Source organism: Rutidosis leptorrhynchoides, chromosome 11 (assembly GCF_046630445.1).
Source record: "Rutidosis leptorrhynchoides isolate AG116_Rl617_1_P2 chromosome 11, CSIRO_AGI_Rlap_v1, whole genome shotgun sequence".
Classification (NCBI taxonomy): domain Eukaryota; kingdom Viridiplantae; phylum Streptophyta; class Magnoliopsida; order Asterales; family Asteraceae; genus Rutidosis; species Rutidosis leptorrhynchoides.
Window position 1 is genome coordinate 83,724,280 of NC_092343.1, and position 9,115 is coordinate 83,733,394.

Consider the following 9,115-nt stretch of genomic DNA (forward strand, 5'->3'; position numbering starts at 1 on the left):
TCGTGTTAAAAACTCAATCTAAACCCTAAATCTAAACCCTAAACCCTAAATTTCTAAACTCTAATATCTAAACCCTATAAACCATAATATCTAAACCCTAATATCTAAACCCCAATAGCTAAAACCTCAAAATACGCTCGAAAAACATGATAATTGTTATATATTACTTCTTCGAGCGTTTTCCCGCCAAAATAAAAATATTTATCACAAAGTGTCTCTACTAAATGTTCATATTTTCATCTCATCTATAATATTCGTGAACAAAGTTTTTTCAAAAAACGAAAAGAAAAAAAAAGATTTTGCTTCACCCCGTTTCCCCCCGGTTGGTTACTTCCTCTTGATCCTACCAACCGGGGGGAAACGGGGTGAAGCAAAATCTTTTTTTTTTCTTTTCGTTTTTTGAAAAAACTTTGTTCACGAACATTATAGATTGGATGAAAATATGAACATTTAATAAAGACACTTTGTGATAAATGTTTTTATTTTGGCGGAAAAACGCTCGAAGAACTAATATATAACAATTATCGTATTTTTCAAGCATATGTTGAGGTTTTAGATATTAGGGTTTAGATATTAGGGTTCAGAAATTTAGGGTTTAGGGTTTAGATTTAGAGTTTAGATTTAGGATTTAGATTGAGTTTTTAACACGAACGGTTTAGAGTTTAGGGTTAGGGTTTAGGGTTTAGTGTTTTGGGTTTATGGAATAAACCCAAAACACCAAACCCTAAACCCTAAACTCTAAATCGGGCTAAATTTTACTTCACAAAACATGAAGAAAAAAAAGTTAACATTCTTCACGAACAATATTATCTTGAATGTTATTTTTGTCGATCGTTTTCTCGCCTAAATAATAACATTCATCACGAAGTGTCTTTTCTAAATGTTCATATTTTCGTGTGATCTTGATGCCTGAAAAAAAATTCCAAAAACAAAATATATTATATATATATATATATATATATATATATATATATATATATATATATATATATATATATATATATATATATATATATATATATATATATATATATATATATATATATAGATATATTGGTAGGATCAAGAGGGAAGTAACCATTCGGAGGAAAGCGGGGGGAAGCAAAATTTTTTTTTTTCGTTTTTTGAAAAAACATTGTTCACGAACATTATAGATGAGATGAAAATACGAACATTTAGTAGAGACACTTTGTGATAAATATTTTTTATTTTGGCGGGAAAACGCTCGAAGAAATAATATATAACAATTATCGTGTTTTTCGAGCGTATTTTGGGATTTTAACTATTGGGGTTTAGATATTAGTGTTTAGATATTAGGGTTTATAGGGTTTAGATATTAGGGTTTAGAAATTTAGGGTTTAGGGTTTAGATTTAGGATTTAGATTGAGTTTTTAACACGAACGGTTTAGAGTTTAGGGTTTAGGGTTTAGGGTTTGGTGTTTTGAGTTTATGGAATAAACTCAAAACCCTAAACCCTAAACCCTAAACTCTAAATCGGGCTAAATTTTACTTCACAAAACATGAAAAAAAACGTTCATATTCTTCACGAACAATATTATCTTGAATGTTATTTTTGTCGATTGTTTTCCCGCCTAAATAATAACATTCATCACGAAGTGTCTCTTCTAAATGTTCGTATTTTCGTGTGATCTTGATGCCGGGAAAAAAATTCAAAAAAAAAAACAAAAATTTTTTTTTTTGCTTCCCCCCGATTGGTTACTTCCCCATTGATCCTGCCCCTATATATATATATAGTGAAAGGATCCCTAGAGAACTAGAGTATGTAGAGAACCCATAGAACTCATATTGAACTTCAATCTATGTGGAGATTGAGCTTCAATCTATGGAAAAAAATCTGAAAAAAAAACAATCAATCTGTACAGAAAAAAAAGTCAGTCTGAAAAGAAAAAAAACTGCAAGAAAACGTCAATCTGCACGCAGATTGACTCAATCTGCACAGAAAAAAAGTCGATCTGCAAAAAAAAAACTGCAAAAAAACGTTAATCTGCAAGCAGATTGACTCAATCTGCACACAAAAAAAGTCAATCTGCACAGGAAAAAAAATCTGCAAAAAAAAAAAAAAAAAAAAAACGTTAATCTGCAGCAGATTGACTCATTCTGCACGAGTTCCATGTGTTCTCTACTACCTTTGTTTCTCCATGGATTCTCACCCTATATATATATATATATATATATATATATATATATATATATATATATATATATATATAATATGGTGAGATCCATGAAGAAACAAAGGTATATTCGAATATAACTCTACTCTTATTCAATAAAAGTCAATTTTTACATATGAAGTCAAAATATTTAAACATAATGTTACATAACCCATTAGTCACGAGTATTTTATTAACTTTTTCATGAAAAGATAGGTTAAAATTTATCAAATGCACTTGTGCTTTTATCAATATCAATATCTTTAATAAATCAGAATTATTAGCTTATCAGCAAATAGTTTTCAAGCATATAAGCTGGATATATTTGTAAAATGCACATATTGAGATTAGCATGATTGTGAGCTCGAATATATTATGAAAAAGAAGTCTAGTTATTTATTTGGGCCGTGTTCAGTTAAATTTCAGTCCAAATCAAGTAGTAGTTTCTTATTGGGTTGCTTATACATTTCTTTAAGATTAGGCCCAAACTAATAAAGGCAGCCTAACTCATAACAATAATTTTTAATATTTCATATTAAAATGTTCCCACCTTGAATTACACACAAACCCTTTGATATTTTATTTTAATACTATAAACTTGTTTGGAAATTTGTGAAAGTGTTTAATAATGTACCCTCAAATAATCGTAACGAGATTCGGATCGGCTGGCGTGTTGCGGCGGGACCTTCCGGATTACATATTCATAGTTAACGTAGCGTAATGTATTTACAGAGGCGAAAACGGCCATGTATTAAGCCTTGTTTTAGATGTCGGTGTGTTTAAAGTTTTTTAAAAAGATGGCCGTTTCGTGTATAGTTAGTTGCGTTGTGATCGTAAAATTATTCCGAGTTGAACGCTGGTGCCGGAAAAATTTAACGCTTGGCGAGCGGGAAGATACGGGGCGATAAATTTTTGGTGAAGTTTGGTTCAGGTTTTTTTAATAGAATAATGATTTGACGGTTTATACCCCTGAAAAAATTGTAATTTCAATGGTAGTTGAGGGAGCTGTTTTGTAAAATTAGTGTGGAATGTCGTTTTGGTTATGAGGGAACGACCAAAATCCACACCACAAATAGTGTGTATCAAATTACAAAAATGCCCTGTAAACACACACCACGAACCATACTTAGTGCTTGGTGCGTGATGCGTGTTACCGATATACTCATCGAGGCAGATTCATAAAAAAATTTCGATTGGAGCAGAAAAAAAATATGAATTATAGAAATTGTACAAAGCAACATCAAAACGTTAAAAACTACCCTCCGTCCCAAAATAATTGTCCTGTTGGACTTTTCAAAGTCAAATTATTAAGTTTTGACTTTCAATCTTTGTTGGTTTTTCTATAGAAAATTTGATAAAATTTATATGAATAGATTGATTTTCGAATGTGTTTTCATTTGGTATAACTTTCGTTCGATATTATATAACACAAAAAAAGATATTTTAAAGTCAAATTTGAAGAAAAAGACTCAAAAAGTCAAAAACAGGACAATTATTTTGGGACGTAGGAATAGACTAAAACGATTAAAATTAACAATATTTCCATATTCATTAATTACCATATTAACTATTAGACAAAAATGATGAATAGTATCAGGGGTATTTTCGTCATTTCCCTTTTCTTTTCTTTAACTAATTTCTACTTTGCCAAAAAAACCCCACACACTTTGTTCAAACATTAAAACCGACCCCCCAAACAGGGGGATAAAATGCCAAATCAACATTTTCATAAAAAAATCTTGAATAAACTCCACCCAAATATTCAACGGGTCATATCTTCTCGCTCGCAACGAGTTAAATTTTTCTGGCATCATCGTTAAACTCGAAATAATTTTACGAACACAATGTCACTAACTATACGCAAAACGGATTCTTTTTAAAAAAAAACTAAATATTTGGGGTACTTTTCATACACGTTGATTTTGCATTAAATTTTTAAAAGTATACAATTCTATAGCGAAACGCGGAGATGCACATATATTGTTAATTTAAAATAACATTTAAATTTTTCACGGGTTATACGTTTTAGTTCGACCCGAGTTGTGCTTCAACGACATCATCGTTAGCCACGAAATAATTTTACAAACTAAACGCAATAAAATACATTGAGAACCGAACCCCCCGACGCGAAGCGAGGGCTCGAAAACTAGTTAAGACAAAAGGAGAAGTGTAAAGGTTATGTCGAAAGTTAATATAAAAAATAGTATGACCCGTGCAAGTATCAAACATGCATCCTTTCGATTAAAATACTTTTGTATAACTACCAAAGACCACTCCATATCTTAACAGTTATAACCGAACTTCTATTCTTCACAACTACACAAAAAACTTTAACATTCTTTTAACTAACTCTCCTTATCTTACACCAAATAATATCCACAAATATATGGATAAAATATAATGCGTACAATATGTAAAACACAATGTACAAATAATAAGATTGTGAGTCCCATTGATTTTGTGAGAGGCTCATTGTAGGCCTAACTAACAACCTATTTAACAATTTGCTCCCTATCTCATGTTATGCTCGGCGAGTGTTAACTGTCCTCTTGACATGAGGATAAGGAGTGGTCTAAGTTAACCAGCGAACCTATTTTTTTTATTTACTTTATAACCACCAGTGTTGTAAAAGTCGTCCGACTTGACCGACGCGTCGGCCGATGCGTCGTTTTTTGGGTTCTCCGTCCCGTTTTTTCTGAAAACGACTCAAAAGACGGTCAGAGCTAAAAGTTCAGTCAAAGTCTGTCAAAGACGGTCAAAGTCTGTCAAATTTTCGTCAAGATCTGATATATTTTAAAATTAGGGTTTATTTTCATATTTTGGGCCGCTCTTTTCTATGTGTTCTTACTGATTATGTGCTCGGTAACATTAATTGAGTTTGAAGTTTGATTGTTTTAAATTCAAGTTCTTATTTAAGAAATTTATGGTATATAATCAACTATTTTACATATATATAAATATATATTTAAGAAATTATTAATAAAGTCAACGTTGGTCAACGACCGATGTGTCCCAGACGCGTCCCCCGATTCGGCCGACGCATCCTTTTTAGGTCTCGACCGATGCTTTCCCGACTCGCGACTTTTACAACCTTGATAACCACAGAGCCCAACAACCTTTTTATTAAAAATACCAATGATAATTTTGTTAAAAATAATTTCGATCCTCGGGGGCGGGTGACCCCGGTTGCTCTTGGGTGGATCTGCCCCTTACCAAGACAACCATTTTCCCTCGCGACACACTCACCACGTACCAAGTACCACACACGGTGTCTGGTGTTTGGTGCATGATGCTTTTTGCTCCAGAACTTTGAATGGATATATCTTTTTACTCATAGCTTCGATTTAGTTGCCGTTTTTTTAATGCATATTTTAATGGAGGGTTGATACAATACTTGTACTCAAATGTATGCGAATTAATTGGGTTATTCCACGACCAACTCCGATCCTTTCCATAGCGATCTCAAAATGTGTTGGTCATGAGGTTTAAATTTAAGATGTGATGCTAAACGCCAACTATTAGGCCATCTCGATGGATATAAATATTTCAACCACAACTATGTGATTTACTCATTAAACATAAATCATTTAAAGGAGAACATAAATCTCTTAAAGGAGATGAAAAGTGCCAAAAACAACACCTTGGTGTGCATGGCATATGGCGTGGGTCTCCTACAAAGCTGTAATAGAAGATGGAGTCAAACATATTTCACTTTCAATATTGAGACATTTGTTGGATCACTTTGAGGCGCTTTTATTACAGATGGTCCTTGCTATTTTTGGACAATAGCTCATCAACCATTTGATACAAGTTAAAAAATGTTATGTTCGATCACATCCCTTAATCCCTATATAGTTGTATGTGCAACTTAAGGTTATCTTTATATTTATTCCTACGATCGAAATCAATTGAAGCCCCTTGTACTTATATCCATTCCAAGTGGTACCATGCTTAAATTACTCAACCACATGTCAATATCCGCTTGCAATTCGATAGCGATTTTTAAGTTATACTCTATAGTTTATAGTTTACTTATTTGATGCTTTTTTGTGTGACATATATTGTTCAATAACATTGTTATAAGTTTAACCATCATTTTGGAGTCCTGATACCTGCACAAGACGTGTCAAATTCGAACCACAGTGACACCATATTTTGGGCGACCACATAACTACGTATATTTGATTATAAAATACTCGTCCTCTCCGAATAAAATCAAACATTAATAATCTTTTGAAAAGTTATTATAAACATGAGAACGATGAAATTATTAGTCATTTAATAATGATAATAGTTGGTGCAAGTGGAGTGGACCTATTTAGAGCGAGTAATGAGGAGTTAACTATAAAGTGTGGTGGTCCAATATCATTACTCCGGCCCATAGTAGATTGTTCAAATCTGTGTTTTTCATATGCATAAGTTCATCTTCTTTCAAACAACATTATTTTGTATAAGTGTCAATAAACTACGGAGTACATCTTATTCGTTTTATGTCTGTCAACTATGATGAAGGGGGACAACTATATAGTTAAAGTCTTTATGATAGTTGTTTTTATTTGATGATAGATTAGGTTTATTGGTTTAACTTCAATTGTGTGTTTAAAATCTATTAGGGTTACCCACTACAAGAAAAATGAGCTTTAGTGACGAAGACTATTGGTCACTAATAACAGTAAAATGGTCACTAAATCAAGTTAGTGACCAAAATAGGTTGGTCACTTCTTGTCACTATAGATCCGTCACAAAATATTTTTAGAGATCAAAATATCAAAATTGGTCACTATAGTGACCATTTGATTGGTCACTAATATCGTTTGGTGACCAAAAATTAGTGACCACTTTTTTAATGGTAACTAAATAGCATTATTAGTGATCAAATATTGAGTCGTCACTAAAAAATCGTCACAAATGAGCATTTTTCTTGTAGAGTACATTGGGGTTTTAGTGTAACCTATGTAGTTAAATAATATCCTCTACACAGAGGGTTTACATTATTAAACATCGTCTCGGCGCTTTACATACAATGACCACCACGTTTTTTACTACTTGTATGAGATATAGAGGGATCCCAACTTATCACGTACAAAACTTTTAGCAGGCAATTATACTAATCCCTACGACCACTATAAGTATTCATATTTGACTTTTAAAGGCTTTTCTTCGTTAACTTTGACCATAAATATTTTTATTTGTGTCATATATTATTTGATGAAAATTATATAAATTAAAACATTTTTATAAACCAAATCCATCCATATAAATTCATCAAATATTATATAACACATAAAAAATATATTTACGGTCAAAGTGAATATAGTAAGACTTTGAAAGTTAAATGTGGACACTTATAGTGAGATGGAGGGTAATACTGAGCGGAAAATTATTTTGCAAGTTTGATCTACTATTCACAAAATGTGTTTGTTGTAGGTTAAAGTTGTGAAAAAATCAATGGAAAAAACTATAAAAAGAACTAAATACATCTATTCCAATTTTATTCGTTGACGTACACCGATATATGACATCAATCATATGAAGTAATGAGGCCGTGAAGCACGTAAATTTTTATGTTCTTTCAACTTATGCCATTTTTCTGACAAATGAAAATATGTTAAAACACTAAATTAAACATTAAGGTGCTGTTTGTTCTTAAGATGTTTTTGTCTGAACATGTGCGGACCATGTCTGTAAAGAAGATGTGGTCTAAATGTCTTATGATGAATATTGAAGACTGATTGTTTATATGTTTGCAGCACTTAGAATCACATTTCTAAGTTGTGACGACCCGGAAATTTTCGATCAAATTTAAACTTAAATCTTTATATGATCTCGACACGATAAGCAAAGTCTGTTAAACTGAGTCTCATAAACTTTGAACCGTGTTCATGTATGCATTTGACCTTTGAACTATTTATATGGATTCAGTGAACCTTTGTCTATATTCTCGACGATTCACGAACAACTGTTTGTAAATATATATATATATATATATATATATATATATATATATATATATATATATATATATATATATATATATATATATATATATATATATATATATATATATAAATGTATGTATTGGAAATCATAAAATATAAATGGATCATTAGAATTAAAATGTAAAAATAACAAATAAAATAATTAAGTTCTATTAGGATAAATATATACATAAATATATATATGTATATATACGATATAAATCTATATATGAATATATATATATATATATATATATATATATATATATATATATATATATATATATATATATATATATATATATATATGATATCTATACTTAATGATTATATGTATATTGTAATGCATTAAACTGTATAAATATTAAATATTCAATATATGTTATTATATATATGTTATAAAATTATTAGATATTACATAATTAATAAATTGTAATCTTAATATATGTAATTACAAGATAAAAATATAGTTATTATAATAATATTATTATTATTACTCTCATTATTATTATAAAATAAATATTAATATTAATATTAATATCATTAATATGAATATTATTATTTGATGCATTAAATTTGTTATGTTATTTATATTTTTATAATTATTGTTCCCATTTAAAATCATCCTTATTATTATAATTATCATTAATTATTATTAAACTTATATTTGATATTAAAATTATCAATTCCAATATTATTAATATCATAATATTATTATTTTTAAATTTAGTATTATTAGTACCTTATAAATAATAATATTATTATTAATATAATTATTATTAAATTAGTATTATTATTGTTATTAATATATTTATTATTAATATTAATTAATTATATAAAAACAAGAAAAAAAGGGTACGAAATCTGTATAAGATCATTTTTTTTTTCCTATTATCCTTGTGATCGATTTCCTTGTCTGCAAATCTATTACCAGTTGAATTCCAATACAGAAACATACAAAAT